Consider the following 25,162-nt stretch of genomic DNA (forward strand, 5'->3'; position numbering starts at 1 on the left):
CGGGCGAATCCGGACGTTTAGGGAAGGATGAATTCGGACACGTTTATTACATTAAGCTGAATCCGGACAATGTGATTAATGAACTAAGAGGATTCAGAACTTTCTCTTCTCTCTCGCTTTTCACGTTTATGAGTGAAATACGCGAGGTCGTACGTGAGGTCTTTTTGCTTATTAGGGTGGGCCGAAAAAAAACTTTTCTTCGGAATTTCGATTGGCCAGGTTGCGGAAAAGTAGCCTCATGTTAGTGGTATTCAACACACAAAATTTGGATTTTTCTGGTCAACCCCTTCCTTTGCCTCATGGGACTTGAATATTTTTATAGCTGCGGCTATGCAACCTGCATAACACGGCGAAGGAAATTGTGCTGTACAAATATTTTTGTTTTGTATTTCGATTGGCCAGGTTGCTGAAAAGTTGCCTCGTGTTAGTGGCAGTCTACACAGTAAATTTGGATTTTTTGGTCATCCCCTTCCTTTGCTCATGGAACTTAAATATTTTATAGCTGCAGCTATGCAACCCGCACGACACTACGAAGAAAATTTGCTGCACAGCTATAACTTTTGGTTCTTTTTCATATTGAAGCATTTTGAGACTGAATATAAAATGCAAGATAAAAGTGAGTGATATGTGGTTAAAAATTATAATCAATTAGATGAAGAAATTGTATTGATGTTTTCAAAACACATGAATATAGGTCATGAAAAATTGTTGATAAACCTTCCCTTGTATCTCTTAGTTTGTCTTGACACATACACTTCGAAACTCCCCAGAACCCACTACGAGGAGGTGTCTGCAAAATCGAATTCCAGCCGCCAACCCACTTGCTTCCGTTTTTTGGCTTATTTACCTTTGATAGTCCTGCTGGGAGTTCAATACTTGCATGTTCTCTTCGAGACTCTAATTTTGCCATAATAAAGCCTTCTCTTCGATCCACTCCACACACTAATGCTGACGCTTCTGTAACTAGTTTTATCATCCTCTCCACCGCTCGCGTATGGCACGAAAAACATCTAATTTCCTCAGAAGCTGTAGCCATCGTTATAATATTTTTTTTTCTATCTGGCTCGAAGAAAATTCTCTTGTTAATGGTGGCTTGGTGATTTCCGTTGAGAAACAATCGATCATCTTATGATATTTACTTGCGTCTAAGTTTACTTTCGGAACAAATTCACGTAGACTTGATATTTTTCTTTGTCAATACTTTTTTATTCTTCTCTATCCTAAAACTTGGATGTTTTGGTTCCTGTTCGTGATCATTGCCAACAAGTTTTCCGGATGGGCAAAGTAAGCGCTGCAGCTAATCATAATATACAGGATTCTTCTTAATTCCTCTGGAAGAAAGGATGCAGATCGAGCGAGTAGCCACAAGTGTCGCGTCCCGTTGGTGAGAGAGAGAAGAATGTCACCTAATTTCAAACCAAACTTGTGTAAATACTTTGCTGACATACTGTGCAAGCCAACGAAATGCTTCTTCGGTATTTTCAGTGCAAATATATAATCGGAGAATGCGAGAAGCTGTAATCAATAATCGGGACACGATATAGTCCAGGCTTTTCCTTTAGAAGATCTGGCGGACACAAACCTTCTGAAACGGCTCGTCAAATGTACAAAATGTATTGATGATCATTACTTAAATCTTTTAACACCATTTTGGCAGGTCAGGCCGGCGCCGAAATACACAGGCCGCTGGACTGTGAATAGAATTATAATGTTTCCGACTTGTTATAAAATAATGCTTTACGTTTTATTATTATAGTCATGCACAACGTTGTAGGTAAATGTATATTTTCTATTATATCACAGCCGATTTCCAAATTACTTGATATCAGATTACTTGTTTAAAATCTTCTTTATAATATAAACAGGTCTAAAAGAAACTGTTCACGATATACATGAAAAAAGCTGCAATGTAAGCTTGACAACATATTTTTCACGCTATATAGGAAGAACATGAATTGAAACATAAAAATACAATTTATCGTCTAATTGATTATAATTTTTAACCACCTAGGAGCAATATTGTATTTCATTTTCACCTTGCGTTTTATAGTCAGCCTCAGAATGCTTCAGTGTGAAAAAAAACCAAAGGTTATAGCTGTACAGCAAATTTTCTTCGTAGTGTCATGCGAGTTGCATAGCTGCAGCTATAAAATATTCAAGTCTCATGAGGCAAAGGAAGGGTTTGACCAAAAAGATCCAAATTTTGTGTGTTGACTACCACTAACACGAGGCAACTTTTCCGCAACCCGGCCAATCGAAATTCCAAAAGAAGGTTTTTTTCGGCCCACCCTATTGCTTATATCTAGCGTCTATTCATTTTTGGCATAAATGGACTCCTAGGAATCACCAGAAAAAGCTATAAAATTATCTTAGGATCTACAAACACAACTAAATTACAAAATGCTAATCATAAGGTGCTCAAAAATTCTACACGACTGAATGGCTACATCATCTGGTATATTTCCATTTGATCCGCAACAAATTCAGGAACATGAATTTCTTTTGTCCAATGAACATGATCCACCAGTAAGCTGGAAGCAATTCCTCTTCTGTGTCATCACTCATTTTCAAACACGTCTAAATCGGCTTCAGAGTTCTCAGTTAAACAGTTCATATCTTTTCCTGCTGTTGCTTCTTCCAAATCCATATCACAAAAGATTAAGTGTCACGAATTGCAGTTTGTTTCAAACTGTCTCCTCAGACACAATCGAAGGTATGGATGAAAACAACTGTGGATTTTGTGGGAAGAATTATTATGCACGGTACGGTTCCTGGGTGTCCTGTATTTTGCGTAAGACCTGGTTTCATGAAAGATATGTGGGAGGTGATAAGGAAATGTATTTTATCAGTGGACGATGTGTCTGAATTATGACTAGTGCTTCATGAAACTGGCTAACGTCATTAACCCAAAAAAATGCTAGTCTTACTGCACAAATATTATACATTTTACTAATAGTCTAGTTGTTACTAGCAAAAAATTGTAGTACAACGTAGTTCTAATGGAAACAAATGTGATTACTATGTTTAATGATTAAACACTATAGTGGTAGTTACACTACTGTGCATTTAGCTTACAGTTTCAACTGTAATTAGTATAGAAATTGCTATGTTAGTAATTTATATGTATTTATCATGTATTTGTATTTATATTCTGTACTTATCATGTTAGAATGTTGTTGTAGCAAGATAGTAAGCTAAAATATACCTATCATGTATATATCTTCCTTCAAAGTTCAGTGTCCGGAATCGCCAACCTACAGTCCGGATTCACCCTTCCAAATTTGCAAATCAAAGATTTTGTCAACTTTCAGTAAATTATTTTTATTTCTTAACATTCCATTCCAGGAAAACTATTTCAGTTGTACATGCATACCAACATATCATTAAATAATATGACGAAGTATGGGATATTTTCTTTTTGGGTAGTAGAAAAAGAAAAACATCAGAACTGTCCGGATTCAGAACTGTCCGGACTTACAAGTTCGTGGCGCCCTCCATTGGTACTGCTGGAATTCAATATGGTGTTGGCCCACGCTTAGCTTTGAGGACAGCTTCCACTTTCGCAGGCATACTTTCAATCAGGTACTGGAAGGTTTCTTGAGGAATGGAAGAACATTCTTCACGGAGTGCTGAACTGAGGAGAGGTATCGATGTAGGTCGGTGAGGCCTGACACGAAGTCGGCGTTCCAAAACATCCCAAAGGTGTTCTATTGGATTCAAGTCAGGACTCTGTGGAGGCCAGTCCATTACAGGGATGTTATGGTCGTGTAACCACTCCGCCACAGGCCGTGGAGTATGAACAGGTGCTTGATCGTGTTGAAAGATGCAATCGCCATCCCCGAATTGCTCTTCAACAGTGGGAAGCAAGAAGGTGCTTAAAACATCAATGCAGGCCTGCGCTGTGAGAATGCCACGCAAAACAACAAGGGGTGCAACCCCCTCCAAGAAAAACACGACCACACCACCACCTCCGAATTTTACTGTTGGCACTACACACGCTGACAGATGACCGGGCAATCGCCATACCCACACCCTGCCATCGGATCGCCACTTTGTGTACCGTGATTCGTCATTCCACACAACGTTTTTCCACTGTTCAATCATCCAATGTTTACGCTCTTTACACCAAACGGGGCGTCGTTTGGCATTTACCTGCGTGATGTGTGGCTTATGAGCAGCCGCTCGACTATGAAATCCAAGTTTTCTCACCTCACGCCTGTCATCGTACTTGGAGTGGATCCCGATGCAGTTTGGAATTCCTGTGTGATGGTCTGGATAGATGTCTGCCTATTAGACTTTACGATCCTCTTCAACTGTCGGCGGTCTCTGTCAGTCAACATACGAGGTCGGCCTGTACGATTTTGTGCTGTACGTGTCCCTTCACGTTTCCACTTCACTATCACATCAAACAGAGTGGACCTAGGGATGTTTAGGAGTGTGGAAATCTCGCGTACAGACTTCTGACACAAGGGACACCCAATCACTTGACCACGTTCGAAGTCCGTGAGTTTCGCGGAGCGCCCCATTCTGCTTTCTCACGATATCTAATGAGTACTGAGGTCGCTGATAATGAGTACCTGGCAGCAAATGCATGTAATATGAAAAACGTATGTTTTTGGGTGTGTCCGGGTACTTTTGATCATATATATATAAACTCACTCCATGGACTATGGAAGCCGGAGGTTCAATGCCACGTTCACAAGAGCTCTCCACTGATTTCTATCCTTAGCCAACTAGATTCAATTTCTACTTTGTATTACTATTTATGCTTGAATAAGATATGCCAAAATAATAAACATTTTCCATATTAAGATGTATACAAACACCTGAAACCATATGAAAAAATGAAATCTTTGAGTTTTACGTCTCACGGTTATGCTAGGCTAAAGGAGACGGTGATGACGAATAATGAGTGAAATGGTGGAATGAAGGAAGTGGGAGGAAACTTGAGAACCTCGAGAAAACACACACACACGGTGTTTGTCCACCACAAAGTTCATATGGCGGGGGCTGGGATCGATCCCGGGACCCCAAGCACCAGAGGTGAACGCTCTACCACTGAGCCACCGCGGCCCCCCTAGCTGTGAATTGAGATAAGGGTCGAAAATTAATTTCTCGATTAAGTATCCCAACAGAAATCCATGATTACTTCCTTTATTATCTGACATTAATTAAAAAAATACATTATTTGGCAACACCGCACTATTTAGCATAGCACCGAGAACACCTAAACGTCAAATAAATTGAAAATCAAAATATAAGGTATGACACCTAATAAGCAATTAATAAAACCGACTGATATACAATGACGTTTTTTACACGTTGACTCGTAGCCATGATTCATACATAGTCTAAGATCATTGGTGGAAAGTTATTTTTAATGAAATGTGATTGGGGACCCCTGCCTCAAACTCCAAATTTTGGACTTCTTAAAATCTGATAGCTAATTATTGTAATGTCAGGAGTTCCCTTTTTTCTCGTTTGCTTTTACAAGTGTTTACTTCAAAGAGAACAAGTCAAATCATTCTAAGATGAATCTGTATGTGTAAGGTATTATTTAACACATAAGAAAATTAAGTCTTGCATTACTACAAAGCTGAATGAGTTTTAGCTTATCCTGAACACCCTTTCCTAATGAATTGCTACACGTATTTTCTTTTACTATAAAGTTATGTTTTTTACAAATTATATACAAAAGGGTATAATTTAAGAATATATATGAACACTAAAGTAATTAATGTAAACAATGTTGATACAGTGAAATACCCAAATAGCCCCGTGATTTTTACTAGTCTCGAATTCTGCCATTTTTATTTTAAATTCGTTTTTTGAATTTCCATGCTTTAACAGGTTCTTTATTCTTTAATTTGTTGTACTATAATAATGTACGTAGATTATGGCCTAATTATTTAAACTCTAAAGTGCGTCGTTTTTTGGAAATTTTGAGTTTTTCTTTACTGTACTCAAATAGCCCCGGTCTCCCCTACTATGTGCATAATCGGGAAATGTCTATTTGTGGTAAATTTCATAGGAAAAGAATTATAAATACAAAAATAGAATGAGTAAAAACAAATGAGTGTACGTATGTAATTTTTTTTTTTTTTTAAGATTCAATGGGATTTGTGGTTGCATTTCAACAAATCATTAAAATTGAATTAGTGTACCATGTGTTGGATTGATGGACAGAATAGGTATACAACCTTTCCCCTCATACCTATTCCATCTATCAATATAAAACTTGGTACATTAATTCCTTAGCCCTATAGTATTTTCGAGATACATTTGGATTGTGTGCTGGGGCCACTCCAGAGGGGCCCAAAGTCGATGGGAGGGATTTCTGGAGGCAATTTTCCCGATATTCTCCCAATTTTCCCTGTTCAAGTACGTTATCGCCCCCAATACATAGCATCTCTGAAAAGTTTGTTTACTGCTGAAAACAATGAAATATAAACCATGCCTTTCTAATCAACAGTGTTGATGCAATAGATATTTCACTGTGAGTCTACGATTTTCCTTATAATAACAGGGTTAATGGGCCCCAGGGACTTGCTCCGTTGTTCATAGCACATAATTTTTTTGGGTATGAACATATATTTGTTATGCTTATCGAATGGACTAGGTTCGATTCGGATGTCTGGATGACACGTTCATGTCCGTTCCTTGTCAATAAAAGATTCACGCGTTCGTTATTTAGTTCAAAACATACATAGGTTGAAGGTTAATGCTCCATAACTTTTGGGGAACCTCAAACGAAGTTATAACACCTACATTTTGGATAGTTTTATATTTTTTCTCTAATTTCGGACTGCAAAACACCTTAAAAGAAAATTTCTTCCAACAAGACAACAGGATACAGAGAAAATTATCTGGTAGTTTGTAGCAAAATCGTTTTTAATAGTCAATGGTACGTAACTAATTTCTGATTAAGAACTTTCAGGCCAGTATAAGCAGATCATTTTTTTTTTTTTTTTTAACGAAAGGCAATTTCAGAAGAAAAGCAACATAAATGCTAACTTTCAGTAATTTTGGAGCATAACTAGTTAACAACTCCACTTTCTAAATAATACTAAAGTAAAAGTCGTCTCTCAGAAAGAAATCAGAAATGTACCTCCTTATTGTGGGCCTTCTATGAATAGAACACCAAACAACTGAAGAACAGTGTGCGAAGGCCATTTGGTAATTAACTCGGAGATTTAATTGCACTGAATAATAATAACCGCTGATCAAATGGAAAATGAGGACTTAGAGATTATACGTTTGGAAATCGTCATGAGAACTAATTACATATCATCATCATTCGTACTTAATGATGCCTTTCGCGTACGAGAGTATCTTGTGAACTAAAGGTAATAGAAATTGTTTATTATTAAAATGTTCTGTAGATTCATGCTCAACTCAAACATTAATATGAGTTCCAAAATTAAAAGAAAAGTAATTCTGTTCAGAAGAAAAGCTTGTTTGTAATTACATTTTATATTGCACAGCGCTGTAAAAATATTAACTTCAGGAAAAGTAGGGTAGCAATAAATATGCAATATGATGAAGGAAAACATCTATTTAATCGTTAGAATCAAAAGGAAATATACTTTTGATCACGATGGCAATTAAATCGTTTAGTTTAATATTACACTGATTATAATTTGGCCCACATACTTTGGGAGGGAAGAGGGGAAATTACGTTATTATAAGCTTAATCAATCTCCTATTCTTCTTCCATGTACGTATTTAGTTTCAAAGATAATTGCAAAACGCCAAAAGATCAAATTGTTCTTTTGATGAGCATTCGATGAACTGTAATAAGCTTTGTGGATACAGACATCTGAAACTAAAGAGTGACTTGTGTCCCTGTGTAGCCAAATGGTGCCGATGTGGTATAAAAATGAAATGAAATATTTTAGTTTAATGCCCTTTTACGCTAAAGGAGACTATGATTAAGTCAAGTGAACGATGATGGAAGAATCGGTTGTATGAAAAAATGGGAGGAAAGGATAGTACCCCGAGAAAACCCACAGACACGATGTTGTCCACCACAAACTTACTTGGCGAGGGATCGAACCAAGGACCCCACGCAGCACAGGTAAGCGCTCTACCACTCAGCCGCCGTGACACCATCCGATGTGGTGTAATCGAGACGTCTGAAGCGTGCGTGTGATGATCATGAGGTGAAGCCAATTGGGGAGTTCGAGTACCTCTAAAGAAGAGTATAGACATTTTAAAATTGTCCTCGGAGTTTCTGCGTGCGTGCCCCTATCGCATTGATGTCAGTACGAAAGTAATTAGGGTCTAAGATTCTGTAGAAGACTATGGAGATAAATGCCCCGGTTGGGGTGACTACTTCTTCAAAACATGGTTAACATGCGTGGTCTTGGGCTCGATGTCCGGTGCAGTATTTACCTTGAGTTGAGTTGATTCTAGTTTAGCGTCCCTTTCAGCAGCGAAGCTATATGAGACGTGGACCTACTGATTAACGTGGAATCCGAACCACATGAGCTCCCGCCGGGAATCGAACCCGGGTCTGGTATTTACCTTGAATAGAGCCCGAGTAGTTGGTCAAATCATTGCCCCCTGCAAGAGAATTTTCGAGTTCCAAATTCTGATTAATGCATCATATATATTTTTGCATGGATAAATATTATAGGCATTGGATCTCTCAGAATCCTATTCATTCTCACTTTCATTAACTACTATAACACCATATTTGTCCTAGACTTCTGTTTCATTTATTTTGCATAGTCGTGCTGCAATGATCAAATGGTCTAAAACAGTGATGATCAAATGGCAACCTGTGAGTATATTTCATCCGGCCATGCCTGAATCGAAACCTGACTTTTAACTGTCAAAATATTCTCTTTAACTTCTTGGTTATCAAGCTCATTCGAGCTCCTTCGTGAGTATATGATTAGCGTACATGCCTTCGATGTGGGAGACTCGGGTTCGATCCACGGTAGAAGCTCATGTGGTTAGGATCCCACGTTAAGGTGTAGGTCCATATATGTCCTCGTTGTTGAGAAGAGACGCTAAACTGCAATTTAACCAACGAAGTTCATTCTCAAAATTAAGAAGTTGACACCGGGACAATATTTCAGGGGAAAAAAAATACAGATTTTACTTTCAAAATCTGTTAGCTTACACCCTAATTGGCCAAGACCATAAAATAAGAAATAGAATACGTATAGCGAAACAGAGAGTTAGAAAATGTATGTCTTCCCACAATCGGCGAACCTTCGCCTAAGGAGGAAAAGGAAAATGGCTTCCATGAGTGGAGTTTTTATTTTCCCCTGAACCACAGTGCGATATAAATTGGCCATTGCTAGTCTAATACATTTGGGCTGGGAATTGCAAATCCTGACTATCGTGCGTTCAAATCCCACTTAGGGCATGGATATTTTGTATTGTCCATTCTCTCTATTATCTCCTTTGGCTTAAAGGGCACAACTGTAAAACTAAACAAATAGCACTACCATGCGAACGCGTTTATTTTGTGTGGAGTGATTATCTCAATACTGAAGCCGGAAGTGGTAATATGTTCTACCACTTCCGGCTTTAGTTGAGAGATTAAAATGAAGATGGAATATATTCTTGGGACACTTAATTGATTGCTGGAAACCACTTCTCGGTATGTATTGCCGTTTTCACTCTATAGTGATGAAAACTAAAACCGGAAATAGTTAATTTCTGTCATTCTCGGTTTTATGGTAGCTATTCTTAGAACGATAAATCGATTCTAACGAAACTGTTTCTCGCTTTTATTTTCTTTTTTTAAATAATTGTTGTTCTATGTAGATGAACATTGAAACAAGAAATTGCAGCAATGGATTTCTTTGATTTTCGGTTTTTAGTAGAGAGTTAAAAAACAGAGATATGAAATGCATTCTTAGGACGCTTAATCCATTGCAGAAAATCGCTTCTCGCTGTCACCGTGTTTTCTCGATAATGATCAATGATTTCTATTAGACCTACTGCCAAGGGCGACGATTTCTCTGTAAATTTGGGGGGCGTCATTGAGATGCAGAAGATATATATATATATATATATATATATATATATATATATATATATATATATATATATATATATATATATATATTGAGAATTTTAAGACAAATTGCATTCAAATTATGCCAAATATTGTATATTCATAAATACAATAGGGGGCCCACATGAGCTTTGGGGCGACCTGCCCCCCAGGATCGGCGCCCTTGCCTACTTCCAGTGGATGGCCTATCTCCATCAATGAAATTGATTCCTAATTTTTGACCCCTACATACTAGTCAAAATTGATGGTAATACATCAAGTAATTCCTGAGATTTTTTTTTTTTTTTTTCGTCCTGAATGGACAGATACATTTAAAAAAAATCAACTGAAATATTTCAGTTTAAGTTTCCAAAATTATGCCTGTTAGGCTAAGGGAGAAAGATGATTGTGCCAAGTGAATGATGATGAAATAATTAGTGGAATGAGAATGTGGGAGGAAATGGGTGTACCCCGAGTAAATCCACGGACACGATGTTGTCCTCCCACAAATTTACTCGGCCGGGAACCGAACCAGGACCCCACGCACCAGAGGTAAGAGCTGTATCACCGAGTCACTCCGGACATATGCAGAGACATTATATTCCGGACGAAGATTCGTACGGACAAACATGATAAATACATAAAGGAGTCTTAGTGGGTAAACACCTTAAAAATAAGTAAAACTATAAAGGCATTTGAAATGTCAGTTATTTCACTGTTTATCAAATGCTCCAAGTAGTTCAAATACATTTGTGTCAGGAAGTCCCATTTTTTGTGTGTTCTATAGTTTTAGCTGCTACTTATTGTCTACTCGATTGCGTAACTTTGAATGTCAATGTACAGTTAAATATTGAGAAACAAGGTCAATGAACAGAGTATGTTACCATTTGGGAACACCATGCAGTGATAACCCTAATGAGTTTTCAGGGAACAAGATAAAGGAACAAACATTTTAAGAACACGTTTATTGCCAAGATTTGGAGGATGTTATAATGTCACCATTATGATAAGACTCTTAATGGACAAATAACTAATGAGGTATTTTTTTCTCCAGTTTCTCGCAAGAACTTTAACACCACTTGAAAAAAAAAAAAACTGTTCAAAGCATCCAACTGCAATTGCGTGGTTTGCTTTATTAAAAAATAAATAGTAGGCTATGAAGGCAAAGAATAGTTGCATTCAGACGCACAATTTTAAATGTGAACCAAAATAAAGAGTAGACTCTCCTTTATTTTAGGAGGTGGTAAGTTAAGTGCAAGCAATGACTAAAATATACTTTTATTGAAATGATATTTAATACCTCACAGTTAGGCCCTTTAGGCTAAAGGAGGCGAATGACTAGTGCAACCGAATGATTGTGATATTGAATTTTTTGTGGTCTCCCATAGGCAAACGAACCCGAAACCACATACACCAAAGACGCACGTGCTAGCCACTAGACCAGCACGAAAGGCTTAGAGTTTCATTACGTACTAATATAACCTGAAGGTTTTATAATATAATAATGTTCAAACTTATCAAGAAATGAAATGAAATGATTTATTTTTGTTTTACGTCGCACATTTATGCCGGCTAGGCTAAAGACGACGGTGATGATGAGAAATGAATGAAATGGTGAAATGAAAGTGGGAGGAAACGGGAGAATCCCGAGGAAACCCACGCACACGGTGTTTGTTCACCACAAGGTTCACTTGGCGGGAGAAGGGTTTGAACACGGGACCCTCATGCACCAAAGGTAAAAGCTCTACCACTGAGCCACCGCGGCCCCAAACTTATAAAGAAAGAATTTTGCAATTTTAAATGATTAATAAGAAACAAAATACATTTCAATTCAACTTTTATTAATTATTAAAAAAAAAATGAAACAAAATAAAACTTTTTCGATTATACACATTTAGTATTACTTTCATGTACGTCTCTTTATTTTTAATGATAAATACAAGTGTTTTGCGTACATAAGTCTTTTCTTACTATCATTTATGGTTATGATTATGATGAAACCTACATAGTATGAGACAAAAAGATCGAAAAAAGTTGAAGATTTTTCTGTTTTGAAAAACAGTATTTGTTTGTTAATGACGAACTTTTTTGTAGTATTAGGTTTGTATACCGCAATATTTGTCAAAATAGTATACAGTATCTTTTGTCAAATGAGCAACTAGCTTTGTTACAGATTTCATGTTATATATATATATATATATATATATATATATATATATATATATATATATATATATATATATATATATATATATATATATGCGCTGAGTAAAAATTGTAGATGACTTACTTAAAAAGGTAGGTTACATGCGTAATTCCTATAGTTTTTGTATTTAACGTACACCAGACGTATAACTGCAAGCGCATGTTTTGTAATACCTTCTGTATAAGTGTTCCATCTATACGTACTTTCCGTAGGAAATAATATAGGCGGTCAGGATCTCACATAAAAATGGATGTAGGCCTATATAACATATAGCTGACGAATGTAACATAAGTATATGCATGTGATATACGGAAAACTGTTAGATGTCGAACATTCTGCAACGGCATGATGTAACATCTAAGGGCAGTGCGTATGTAGCATATGGATAACGTATGCTCCATGATTTCTGTAGGAAGAAAAACAATTCCGTATATTTGTACTTTACAATATACCGCTGTCCGGAGAACGGATTTTTTCTCAGTGTATATCTTAGTATAGTATAGTTCGTTCAACTAAATATATATATTAGGGGAAACCGGGGTATTCGCGAACACTGGGGCAATGCCGAACACCCAAGTTTACGCCCAAGGAACCTTGTTAGAACACAGACAATTTTGCTGCATACTAGTGGAGAGACCTTGAAAAGTGTAGAATAAATTTGGTGACAGTCAGTCGAGTGGTTTCCCAGGAAGAAGACGTTTTGTTGTTTTTGTCAATTCACTTATACACAGAAAAATTCGTTCTCCGGACAGCGGTATATTGTACAAATGTACGGTATTCTCTTGCTTACTATAGAAATCACTACGGAGAATAAGTTATCCGTATGCTACATAGGCACTGCCCTTAGATGTTACATCATGACGTTGCAGAATGTCTGACATCTAACTGTGAAATCCTGACCGCCTACATAGTTTCATACGGAAAGTATGTATAGATGAAACACTTATACAAAAAATATTATAAAACGTGCGTTTTCAGTTATCTGTACGTCTGCTGTACGTTAAGTCAAAAAACTACAGGAATTACGCATGTAACCTATCTTTTTAAGTACGCTACCTACATTTTTTCTCAGTGTAACATTGATTAAACAATCTGTACAGGGTAAGATGGCTCTTATCTATATTATTACAGATAAGGCTATATATTCCCCTATATTTGAGCATTAGTTCTTTGTAATCTTACTAGCCCGTATGCAGTCAACAATTAGCTTCAACTTTAACAATAAAATGGTGTCTCATGGGGAAATGGCAGACAGTATGTTTCTTATTATCCCGGAATGTTCGGGATTGCACCATGCTGTAAAATAACTTATCAAAAATTTTTAAATACTTTTTTATTGAAAAGTGAGTAATAAGTTAATGAAATTTGTATGGGATATAGATCATATCTTGGTAATAAGCGTTGTTAGCTTTATTACTTAGAATAGTTTTCTAATTTATATTTTAGGCTATTAGTAGCCTAGTTCACTACTATGTACTCAGTAACCCTATTTTAGATATCTGATCCTTCATCATAGGTTGCAATTTTGTGTGTGTTTGATTCAAAGTGTTTTACAAATTTATTTAGCCTAGTAGCGTCCATTAGCAGATAGCCAATTTTGTTCAGCCTATTAACCACATTTGAACATTGAACTAATAAAGAATACTGTTCTTGGTAGCAAAACATTAATGCGTATATTTGTGATTTCTACAATTCCAAATAATATTTTCATTTTAATTACGGTATACAGCATACTAAATTACGGTATATTTTTAAGGTATTTTGATGAATTTTGCTTCTTTCGTAAAGAAAACTTTAAAGTAAACAGTATTTTCCGGATTACCCCGACCACTGGGGCAATCCCGAACATAGGTATATTTTTAACATATCTCACTGATTTGTTGAAAAATGTAATTTTTTACTTTTCTCTGCACTTTAGTAAACAGGAAAAACTCGAAGCTTTCTACACACAAGAAATCTTTATTTTATCTCTAAAAACAAAAGAATTATTTATAATCAATGCTTAAGTGTTTGTGAATACTTTATATTATATATATGGGAGACCGGGGTATACATTTCGGTCCGACTAGAAAATCGGGATGGTTACGGGTCTATATGTAGGATAAAATTTTAGTGAAGCAAAAATCAGTAGAGTTTGCTAATAATTACTTTTACATTTGGTTCCAGAGTTCGGTAGAACTGATAGTTTGTTGATGAGAATAATGAAGAAATAGTTCATTTGATTTGATTTGAGTTTAGCGTCCCTTTCAGCAGTGAGGCTATATGAAACGTGGACCTACAGCTTAACGTAGAATCGAACCACATGAGCTCCCACCGGGAATCGAATCCGGGTCTTCCATGCCAAAGGCGCGTACGCTAACAGCTTAGCCACGACGAAGTTTTAGGAAGAAATAATAATGAAGTATTTGTTCTCTACTTATAAATAATTCATATTATTGTTTATGAGAGGTGAAACCAGGAAGGCATTGTTGTCTAGCAGGTAATGTGAAAGTCAGTGGCGTTCTTGAAGGAAGTCACATCAGTAAAAATTTCATCTGTACAATTTAAGTAAAGAAAACTTCTAACATCGACAAGAATTATTATATTAGGAAAGGCTTCTTACCTTAGTTTGTAACGTGAAATCCCTCGTAGGTATATGGTTAGAGTAAGTCCCTTTGGGACCGGAAATTCAGCTTCTACTCCATTCCTAATAAAAGCTCATGTTCGGATCCCACCTTAGGCTGTAGTTCTATGTTTTACATAGGTGCTGAAAGGCACGCAAAATTCCAACACAACCTATAACAACGGTTGAAATGAATATTTTATTTTTATCGATTTGATTTCCCTCAAAAGATGCCACTGGAAAAATGTTAAAATTGAGGTGTTGGCAGAGACAACTATTTTGTTGTTAATTGTTGTACAGTACATGTTGAGAGAATTTAAGTAACTTTTTAAAAAACTTTTAACGATTGTTCTCTGTAGACCAGTGCTATTCAACCTTTTTTTCCTCGCGTACCACTAGACACAGTTCACTATCCAATCGTGCTATTCCTGAAGCTGTTTGAAAGAAATTAAATTGAACTTACTAAACTTAATACACATGTTCTGTTGATTTAAAAGGGGGCAAATAGAGACCCAACAAAAGACAATCAGTTTGCCAATCAAAAGACTATTTACAAGGGGATAAAGTATATATCCAAAAAATTAACATGGGAAATTTCAAAACATATGGGAGACATTCAGTTCTACTGAGGAGGATTTTCCTGTCATCCTCCCTGATAAGTCGTACACTGAGGATAATGTTAAAAACTCAAAAACTAAAAGTAACTTTAGAACTAACCTGTTAATGAGATGACTGAGCTTGTTTCCGAGACGCCAATTCCTCGATTCTTGGTCGAATCTTCGAGAGCGAGAATCAGAGCTGATTCTGGATTCAAGCAATTTCTGTACTTCGCTTTCGTTGATGTTAACCATTTGGCGCCAATGTCCTATATATAGGACAGTGACAAAATATGTCGGTCTGCAACACTGATTAATCAACCGAATGTTGTTCGGTTCTGCGCATGCTCAGACAAGTACATGCTTTCTTTGTTCGTCGTGTGTGGATGATTGGTACATTTTGGAGGGAAATCTGGTATCGTTAAGTATCTGGAATTCGGATTGTTGATGAACGTTTCTCTGATCTTCGATACAGAAAATACAAAAGGCCGAGAAATCGAATGTAAGCATTTGTTTTATATTGTTCAAATATAATTCTTTTTGATACATTAGTTCTTTAAACTCAGAAAATAAAATAATGTGATAAAAATACCTTGTTTCTTTAGTGTCCTATATATAGGACATCGGCCATTTAGCCTACTGGTTTCATGGAATTTCAATTTCCGGGTAATATAGAAACGAAACTCTATGTACACATAACTTTGAAACGGATTTGCCATTTATTTACGGAAAATTTGAAAACAGAATTAACAAACCGAACGCCAATTCAGATATTCGAACTTTTCATTGAAAATATTATTGCACACACCGTCACTGAGACAAACCGATATGCTGCTCAACATAATACAGATTTTTCCGTATGTGGAAATGACATCAAGCAATTTTTAGGAATTTTGTTGTATAGTGGTTACGTTTTTGTTCCACGTCAGTCGATGTATTGGGAGATATCAGCTAACTGCAATTTTCCAGTAATTGTGCAAACTATGTGACGCAACAAATTCAGACAATTAAAATGTTCATTCACTTCAACAATAACGGAAGAGAAACCATGTCCATACAAATATGTTAATGGAAATGGAAGAAGATGTGAAATAGCATGATCACTAACTTCATTGTATTCTTTTCGGGCATAAATACGAAAGTCGTTGAGAAGTTATCGAATTTCATTTACAGTGAACTGTCACCAGACACTTCCAGCAGACTCCCAGAAGCAGCATTACCCCCACAAACATCTTTGCGTACCCCTGGTTGAACTGCACTGCTGTAGACTAAAGGAAAGGGATAATGATTAATGGAAGTGAACAATTATGTCAGAATTGGTGGAATGAGAATGTAAAAGGAAACAAAAGAATCTTGATAGAACTCACGGACACAACATTGTCTAATTGGAAACTCACATGGCCTGGGAACGAACTGGGAATCCCTCGTTCCAAAAGTAGCGGTAATGTCCCAATTTGAGTAGCGTTCTAAGAATAAAGAATTATTTATGTAGCATAATACCATTAAGGGTGTTCACTACAGCGAAATTAAACTACCGCTAATTTTAAAGCTTTTCTGTAATATCTTCAAAACAAATAAAAATATTCGAGAAACAGAAACATAGTAAACTAGTGAATACGATTTTGCACGTGATACGGTTATCACAAGTCATCCATCTGCTTTCGATTTGCAACTGTAGATAGATCTAGCATTTTTTGTGGGTTCTGTAAATAGCGGCATACCAAAAGCAGATAGGTGAATTGTGCTAAAGGTACCACATGCAAAATCGTATTGTCTAGTTCACTACGTTTCTGTTTTTCGAATATTTATATTTGTTTTGAAGATATTACAGAAAAACTCAAAAATTAGCGGTAATTTAATTTCGCTGTAGTGAGCACCCTTAACGTAATGCACTATTAGAAACTTGAATGACTAAACTTTTTTTCTATGTTATTGATCAGCATCTCACATTATATTTCTATTATCTTTCTCCTATCTTGATATGATTAGAATAACTAAATATACGTAATTTAATTAATACAAATGCTTTGAAAACAGGTTATTGTATTTATTTCGTAACACATAATGGTGAAAACTAACTCACTAACTATATGGCTTACGGAACCCGGAGGTTCAATGCCGCATTCACAGAAGAGTCAATCCATTCTAAGTGATCAAGCATGTGCCGCTCGACCATCTCAAAAAAAAAAAAAAAAAAAAAAAAAAAAAAAAAAAAAATCTATTTTTTTCATGAATGTTTATCCTATATCAGGGAACTTCAGGGAACTTCAAAACCACAATTAATTATTTTTTACAACATCCCATTCCGACGCAACGGCTGCCGCCATTTTGCGTTTTTTCGATTTTAGGCGTTCACGTTGTTTTGAATATCTCAACATGTATTTGTCCTAACAAATTGAAAATTGTTGGACGTCTCCAACTTGTGCAGAGCTAAAACTTTGATCTCTCTAACATTTTTACCTAAAACCACTTGAAAGGGATGAAATCAGGGTCTGCAGTAGCAACATTTTTGGAAATTGAAAATATCTTTGGGAAGAGGAAACAACTGACATGGAGGTCTGAATTTGTGTGTGTATGTAGTACATGGACATAAGTTAATACAGAAAAATTTACAGACCTGTAGCTGCTCCCAAAGGCCTGAAAAAAATCGTAAAGTTAGGGAATTATGCCAATTTAGCATATTTCACTGTCCAATATCTCCAATGGGCCTGGATAAAAAAATCTGATATTTTGGGAGTAGTTAGTCCTTTAGTATACCATAACACACAACAAAGCGCATTTTGTGTTTTTGAGCAGAAGGGGGACAAAGTACTAAGTAATGACGTCATACTCTAGGAGGTGTTTTGTTCATAAAATCTACTGGAAATTTGTCAATGTTTACAGCGAGTAAGTGTTCACTGACTTGAGAATGTAGATCAAAAGAAAGGACAACATTCTCCTGCATGTGTTGACAGTTAAAACAAGGATAAACATGACTGAGTATCATTGATAGAGCAAGCAGCAAGAGCAAGGAATACTTACGGACTTTTTTTTGTCAAGAGTGCATTTTGACTTTCCTTGCCTTCTGCTCATAGCAGCATTCTTCACCAGTGCTGCTGTGGGTCTGATAAGACAGTGTTACAACTAGAGGAAATAAACTAGTTTGAAAGTCTTGGCTGGACAAATCATTCACCCTACTTTAGAGATGCAAAAAAGCCGGCTTTTTTGAATCGATGGTTTTTTTCACATAAAAAGCCGGCTTTTTTGAAAAAAAAAAAACCGAGAATTTTGGAAATTTTGGCTTTTTTCATTTTCATGATTTTTCTATCCAAATAGCTTTCTTATAGTATATTCTATAGTTAGATAAGATTTCCACGACCTGAATGCCATATTTAGCTCTGTAATTCACCATCAAGATGGATGGAGCACATATTTTACGAATTAAAGCTAACATGAAGAATGTAGTATTTGAGGGCAATTTTACAGGCTATTTAACTTTATTTTAACTTTTGAGTTTTCGACATTTTTTTTCCTTCTCTAGATCATTTTAGTTTGTCATCCGTGTTTCATTTTTAAGAGCCTAGTACTCCAGCTTCTAGCACGAAAGTTAAACCTACGTTTTTTGGTATATCCGTCAAAGCATACGTTTTTCAATATTTCCGTCAAACCGTATTTCCACATTTCTGTTATACTGTAGTTGTGCAATGATTTAGCAATAATTTTCCAGATACAAACTTGAATACCAATTGATACAAATAATCAATAGCGGATTTAGAAAAGTACTTTGGGAGGCGTTTCTCTGATTGTTTCGTTTTCTAAAAAGTCCTGATTTTATTTGGGAGGTGCTTGAAGTTTATGAGTACAGGCATAACAAATATTTCGTTTCGTTTATATGTTTAGCAATAATCTTCCGGATACAACCTTGAAGATCATTTTATACTGAGAATCAGTGGCGAATTTAAAAAAGTGTTTTGGGAGGGGTTTTCTTACTACTAATGTTTAGTTTTTCTAAACATTCGTAATTTTTATTTGACGGGAGCTTAAAGTTTATGAGTAAAGGCATAAATAATAGATATTTCGTTCGTTTTAGACATTCCACAACTTTGGAGAACAGGCTTCAGTCCGAAAGACCGATCCTCTAACCTTCGCAAAACCGTCACTGCTGGTAATTAGTAATAATAACAATTTAAAAACAATAAGAAAGGAAGTCAGCCAACTCCTACACTCCTAGTCGGCCAGTACACGCACTATTTCTACATTCTCAGATGGAATGAAGGAAGGCTTTGTCAGAATGGTCGAATGATGGGTTGAATCCCGGACTTCCCGATAGAAGCGCAAAAGCCAACCACTCAGTCACGTTTGTTGTGCAGTTGTATTTAGCTTAACTTAAATATATTCCGTAGTCTTTTTTTTTTTTTTTTTTGGAAGTTCCGTAATGATATGTTGAATACCTCTTGTTAAAAATTCAGAAAACTCGAGGACTGGGTAAACCGTGATGGTGGTCAAGGGCGCCCATGTTGTGGTTTCCAAGGAGGGGCAAGTATAAGCGACGTTTCAAAAATAGTTTCAAATTTTGCTGTAACTAATGTAAAAATCCTATTGGATTTTCAATATTCTGAAGTACATTTTCGTCTATGGGGGGAAAGCGCCCTCTTAACCCCCCTGATGGGCGCCCTTGATGGTGGTTATAAAAAACTTGACTGTAGAATTTCAAGAATATACAGAACCAAAAGTTCCAGATATGCAGCCTTTAATTGTATCATATAAATCTAAGTATTTCTCTTATGATTTATTTTAATTTTATTTTGTTTCAATAAGAGGGTATGGAATATTTTGAAGTAAAAATACTACATAGAATTTTGCTAGTTATTTGTGTATTTTTTAGAAGAAGTTTTTACTCTTAGGGTTGGCTCGTTTACACCAGCTGTTTTTTTTTTAATAACTGGTTTAAACTAAAAAAATTAAAAGAACAAAAATGCGAATCGTGTGAACTTCATGGTGACGTTTCACATGTCAAACCATTTGCATTAGTCTTATTTCCTTTTCACCTTTTAATCAAGGTGTCCCATGTTCAATTCTCGGTCGAACCACAACCCTTCTTTCATGTGTAAACCAAATACTCTTTCGGATGTCACTTTAAGCGAAAGTCTTCTCCTTGATAACCTCGGTATTACGTAAGGATGTTAAGCCTAAACATACGAAACGAAACCAAATTATATATATTTCTGCATGCCTGTTGTTTTATAAAGAAGCGAAGGTTGCTTAAGTATATTGATTAAAATTGGTAAAATTTATCGATTGCCTACTTAGCTTCCAACATTAGCTTGGATTGGACTTTCAATGATACCTACATACTAAATTTGTAATTTAATACCTCAGTTTTAGCGTACTGATTATAATACGTTGACCTTTAAATTTTACATGCAAATTAAATTTTACAGGATTTTCCCGTTATTGTTTTACATTTAAAAGAATGACGGGATTTTCCCGATGGCTAGGGCGGGAGTTTCTCAATTTAAGAAATTTACTCACCGGACTTCTTTAAGCTTATGGGACCTCTTCCAGCATAACCCCGTTGTTGAATAATAACACCAAGGCGAAACAAACTTATTTCTGTGAATATGTAATATAAATACGTAAAGCAAAATATCTAAATCAAAAAATCTGGTTTAAACCCCAAAAAAGCCTGGTTTAAACTGCCCCCCAAAAACGGGTTTTTGGCATTTTCAGAAACAACCATGGTTCTTGCCAACTCTGCTTACTTTTGTATATAGGAGGTTAAAATGTGTTTATTATATACATTGGTTAATCCTTTGGAATTCATAATGTAAAAATATTGAAGTAAAATTGTTTAAAATATCTTTTCGAAATTCATGGTTTATTTTCGAGGTTTTATATTATTATTGGCATCAACCACTAATTAAATGACTTTCTGTGTTATAGAGAAGCGAAACAAAGTCTGCTTTATCGATTTAAAGCAGAATTTTGAAAAAAAGCCCAAAATTTCCGAAGCAAAAAAGCGAAGCAGAAAAAACCGAGTTTTTTTCCAAAAAAGCCGGTTTTTTTCCGAGCCCTTGCATCTCTACCCTACTTTATTCTTACATCCTGGATACATGACCTGCCCACCTGAGCCTCCTAGACTTGATGACCCTAACAATGTTGGGTAAACCGTATAAATTATGTAGTTCCTCGTTATGAAGTTTACGCCATTCCCCATTCCAGTTTCTCTTGGATCCGAATATTCGTCTTAGGATCTTGTTCTCAAATACTTTCAGTCTATGTTCTTCCCTCAAAGTAAGCGACCATGTTTTGCAACCATACAGAACAACAGGCATGATTATCGTTTTATATATTTTAAGCTTCAAATTCCTCGACAGAATTCGTGACAAGAGATTTTGAACTGAATAATAACACGAATTCCCTGCTTTTAGTCGATATTTAATTTCTTCGTGAATGTAGTTTTCGTATGTTAATATTGATTCTAGATATTTAAAAGTATCCACTTTATCAAAAGTATTATTTAATATTTTAACGCATCCATAATTTGCCGTATTATGATTTCGACGAACTTTCATGTGTTTAGTTTTATTTGCATTTACTTCTAAACCCATGTCCCTGCAAGCGTTTAATAAGACCTCTACATTTCTTTCTATTATTCTCATAGCATCCCTTATTAAATTTACATAATCAGCATACGCCATAACCTGTTGATCACCGTTCAACTCTAGGCCCTGGTTACTATATTTGTTTTTTCTTATAAGTATTCGAGGACAAAGTTGAATAATAATGGCGACAACGCATCTCCTTGTTTTAGGCCATTCTCGACGTGAAAGCTCGTGGACAAAATTTTTCCTACCCGGACTTTACTTTGGGATTCATTTAAAGATATCTTAATTGCTGTAATTAGCTTTTTTAATATTCCAAATTCTGTAAGAATGTTGTACGATATTTCCCTCCTAACCGAGTCTCAAGCCTTTCGAAAACGAATAAATAGTTGATGTATCGGGGTATTGTATTACCACTTCTTTTCGAGTATTTGTCGAATGGTGAATATTTGGTCGAAATCCGCACTGATTATCTCCAATAATTTCATTTGCGTATGGGTTCAATCTTGCTAATAGAATGTTTGAAAGGATTTTATAGGACGTTGACAGAAGAGAAATGTCTCGATAATTATTACAGTTCTGTAGCATTTCTTGTAAATGGGAACAATGACTGATTCTTTCCACTTATGTGGCAATTCTTCCTTGTTCCAGATAAGCAGAATGAGTTTGTGTATCTTGTTCCACAACTGTTTGCCACCAGCTAGAATTAGCTCAGCTGGAATTTCGTCCATACCGAGAGACTTGTGTTTCTTTAGTTTCTTTATATCGATTTCTACTTCTATTCTGTTAGTTTCTGGGATATACGGTTCTGCGGTGTGTATTTCCCTTTCTCCACACACATTAGTTTTTGGCTGCCTGTTAAGCAATTTGTCAGAGAAATCCTTCCATCTATTTAAGATGTCAGTGAGATCTGTGTCAGTGAGAACTGTTCCGTCAGCTTTCTTTAGTAGGCTATATAAGCACGAGATTGATAGCCTTTCTTAAATTCGTTGATCCCCTTATACATCCCCCGAATGTTTTTATTTTTACTATTATCTTCAAGTTCCTTAATTTTAGCTTTCGCGTTTCTTTGTTCTAAAGGTTTTGGAAGTTTCCCGCCTGATGTCTACGAAATTTTGTGTAGTTATTTCATTCGGATTTTGTAGCCAACGTAATTTTGCGTGTTTTCTCTTTTCCGCTAGTTGAATGCATTCCTGGTCGAATCATGGTTTGTTCCTACGTTTTTCCGCGTGTCCCAATTTTTCTTTTCCTGAAATTTTAATGCTATCTCTAATTTCAATCCAAGTATCCTCAACACTAATGTGGACCGAGAATCTATTCGAGACTTCAATTTGGTATTCCTCTCTTACATGGCTGTCTTCTAATTTACCCTTTTTCAGACAGTATTTCCTTTATTCAACGGTAATCTCTCTTATTATTGCTGCTACCAGGTAGCGATCAGTGTCACAATCAGCTCCTCTAAATGATCGGACTTCAACTATGCTAGATTGTCTTCTTCTATCTACTAAAACGTGTTCAATGTGATTATGTGTTTTTCCATCTGATGAAATCCAAGTATATTTATGAACGTCGCGATGTGGAAATTTTGTACTCTTCACGATAAGATTTTTGGATGTTCCAAAGTTCACGAGTCTAATACCGTTGTCATTACTTTCGTTATGCAGACTTTCGTTCCCTATAATCGGTTTGAAAATATCCTCTCATCCTACGTTTGCACTGAAATCCCCTAATAGACTTTTCATATGGTATCGCGGGTTTTGGTCAAATATCCGTTTCACTTCTTCGTAAAAACTGTCTTTTATATCGTCATCCTTATCTTCTGTTGGGGAATGTACATTTAAAATCAATAATATCACACCACTGACCCTTAAAAGTAATAAAAAGGTCTATCATTAACAAATTCAACCCGCTTAATTGCTGATATTATTCGTTTGTGAACGAAAAACCCTATTCCTAATTGGTGGTTTTTATTTCCTTCTCCGTAAAAGAACGTAAAATTTCCGGAATTCACAGTCCCATTTCCTTCCCACCTAACTTCTTGAACTCCTCCTAGGTCCATACTGTATTTCTCTCTCATTCGTTACAGATTTTAACGCGCCTGCTCTATAAATACTTCTAATACTCCATGTTCCAAATCCCATGACCATTTTCTTTTGCTGAGGTTGTGCCAAGTTATCAGTGCTGGTCCGAAGCTTCTGTGAATGTTTCTGAACAAGTGCTTAAAAAAAAAAAAAAAAAAAAAAAAAAAAAAAAAAAAAAAAAAAAAAAAAAAAAAGAGGTTGTTAGCCTCACCCAAATCCCCAAGCTGGAGGACCACTCCTTGTGGTGGTGAAAACTAGGGAAATTAAATTTCATTCCACCGCACCGGCTAGCTGCACTTCTAATCAAAAGATGTTTTGTAAGTACAATGACATCAATGCGCTTTTTTAAAAAAAGTGATAATTTATATTCAGAAAATAATGCATAAAACATGACAATCTATTACAGACAATTGAGGGATTTTAAATAATTCTCTCCTTTGCACTTCTCTTTATAATTTTAACGCGTTTGTGAATTAGATTAAAACAACTGAAATGAAAAATAATTTATTTTTTGTATTAGACGAAAATACTGGACCTGTCCGAAGCAGAACAAAGGATAATTGCTTTTTAAATTTAGTGGCCCTGAGTAGCGTAGTTGCTAACGGTCTCGTCTTTGGTACGAGTTGTCCTGGGTTCTATTCCCGGTGGGGATACTCAGTCGGAAAGAGGTAAAAGCTCTTTCAGGCCAGCCATCTTGAGCAAGGTTTTCTTGGGTTTTCCTCATTCACACCAGGCAAATGCTGGGATCGACCTAACATACAGTTTCCAGGCCGCTTCCTTCCTTCCTTGAATAGTGTAATCGCCGAGGGACGCCATCCCTCATATGTGACGGGCTAACATGGCCATAGATGCCGAAAGCCCAGAAATCTAATTCCCAATCCTAATCCTTATGTAACACCGAGGTTATGAAGAAACGAGACCTGGTGTCAATGTGAGCTCCGAATTGCCACCAGAGCTTGAATTCGGTGCAGTTGGTGGATGCACAGACTATCATGCAAGATCAATTCTCACGGCACAGGCCACTTCCCATCACACTGCCTCGCCTCTAAGATATATGGTTACGGGAGCAAGTTATATA

At 36.2% G+C, this 25,162-nt stretch overlaps 1 protein-coding gene across 1 annotated transcript in view; it reads right to left on the reverse strand.

Annotated features, from left to right (window-relative positions):
• Positions 1 to 15,684, reverse strand: part of LOC145678625 (tryptase alpha/beta-1-like) — a 108,244-nt gene extending 92,560 nt beyond the window's left edge. Inside the window, exon 1 of the mRNA XM_081748981.1 lies at positions 15,541 to 15,684. The gene's annotated coding sequence lies outside the window, so the exon portion shown is untranslated. The remainder of the gene's footprint in view (positions 1 to 15,540) is intronic.
• Between the last annotated feature and the right edge of the window lie 9,478 nt (positions 15,685 to 25,162).

The sequence above is a fragment of the Thermobia domestica genome, chromosome 2 (assembly GCF_964235325.1).
Source record: "Thermobia domestica chromosome 2, izTheDome1.hap1.1, whole genome shotgun sequence".
Taxonomy (NCBI): Eukaryota; Metazoa; Arthropoda; class Insecta; order Zygentoma; family Lepismatidae; genus Thermobia; species Thermobia domestica.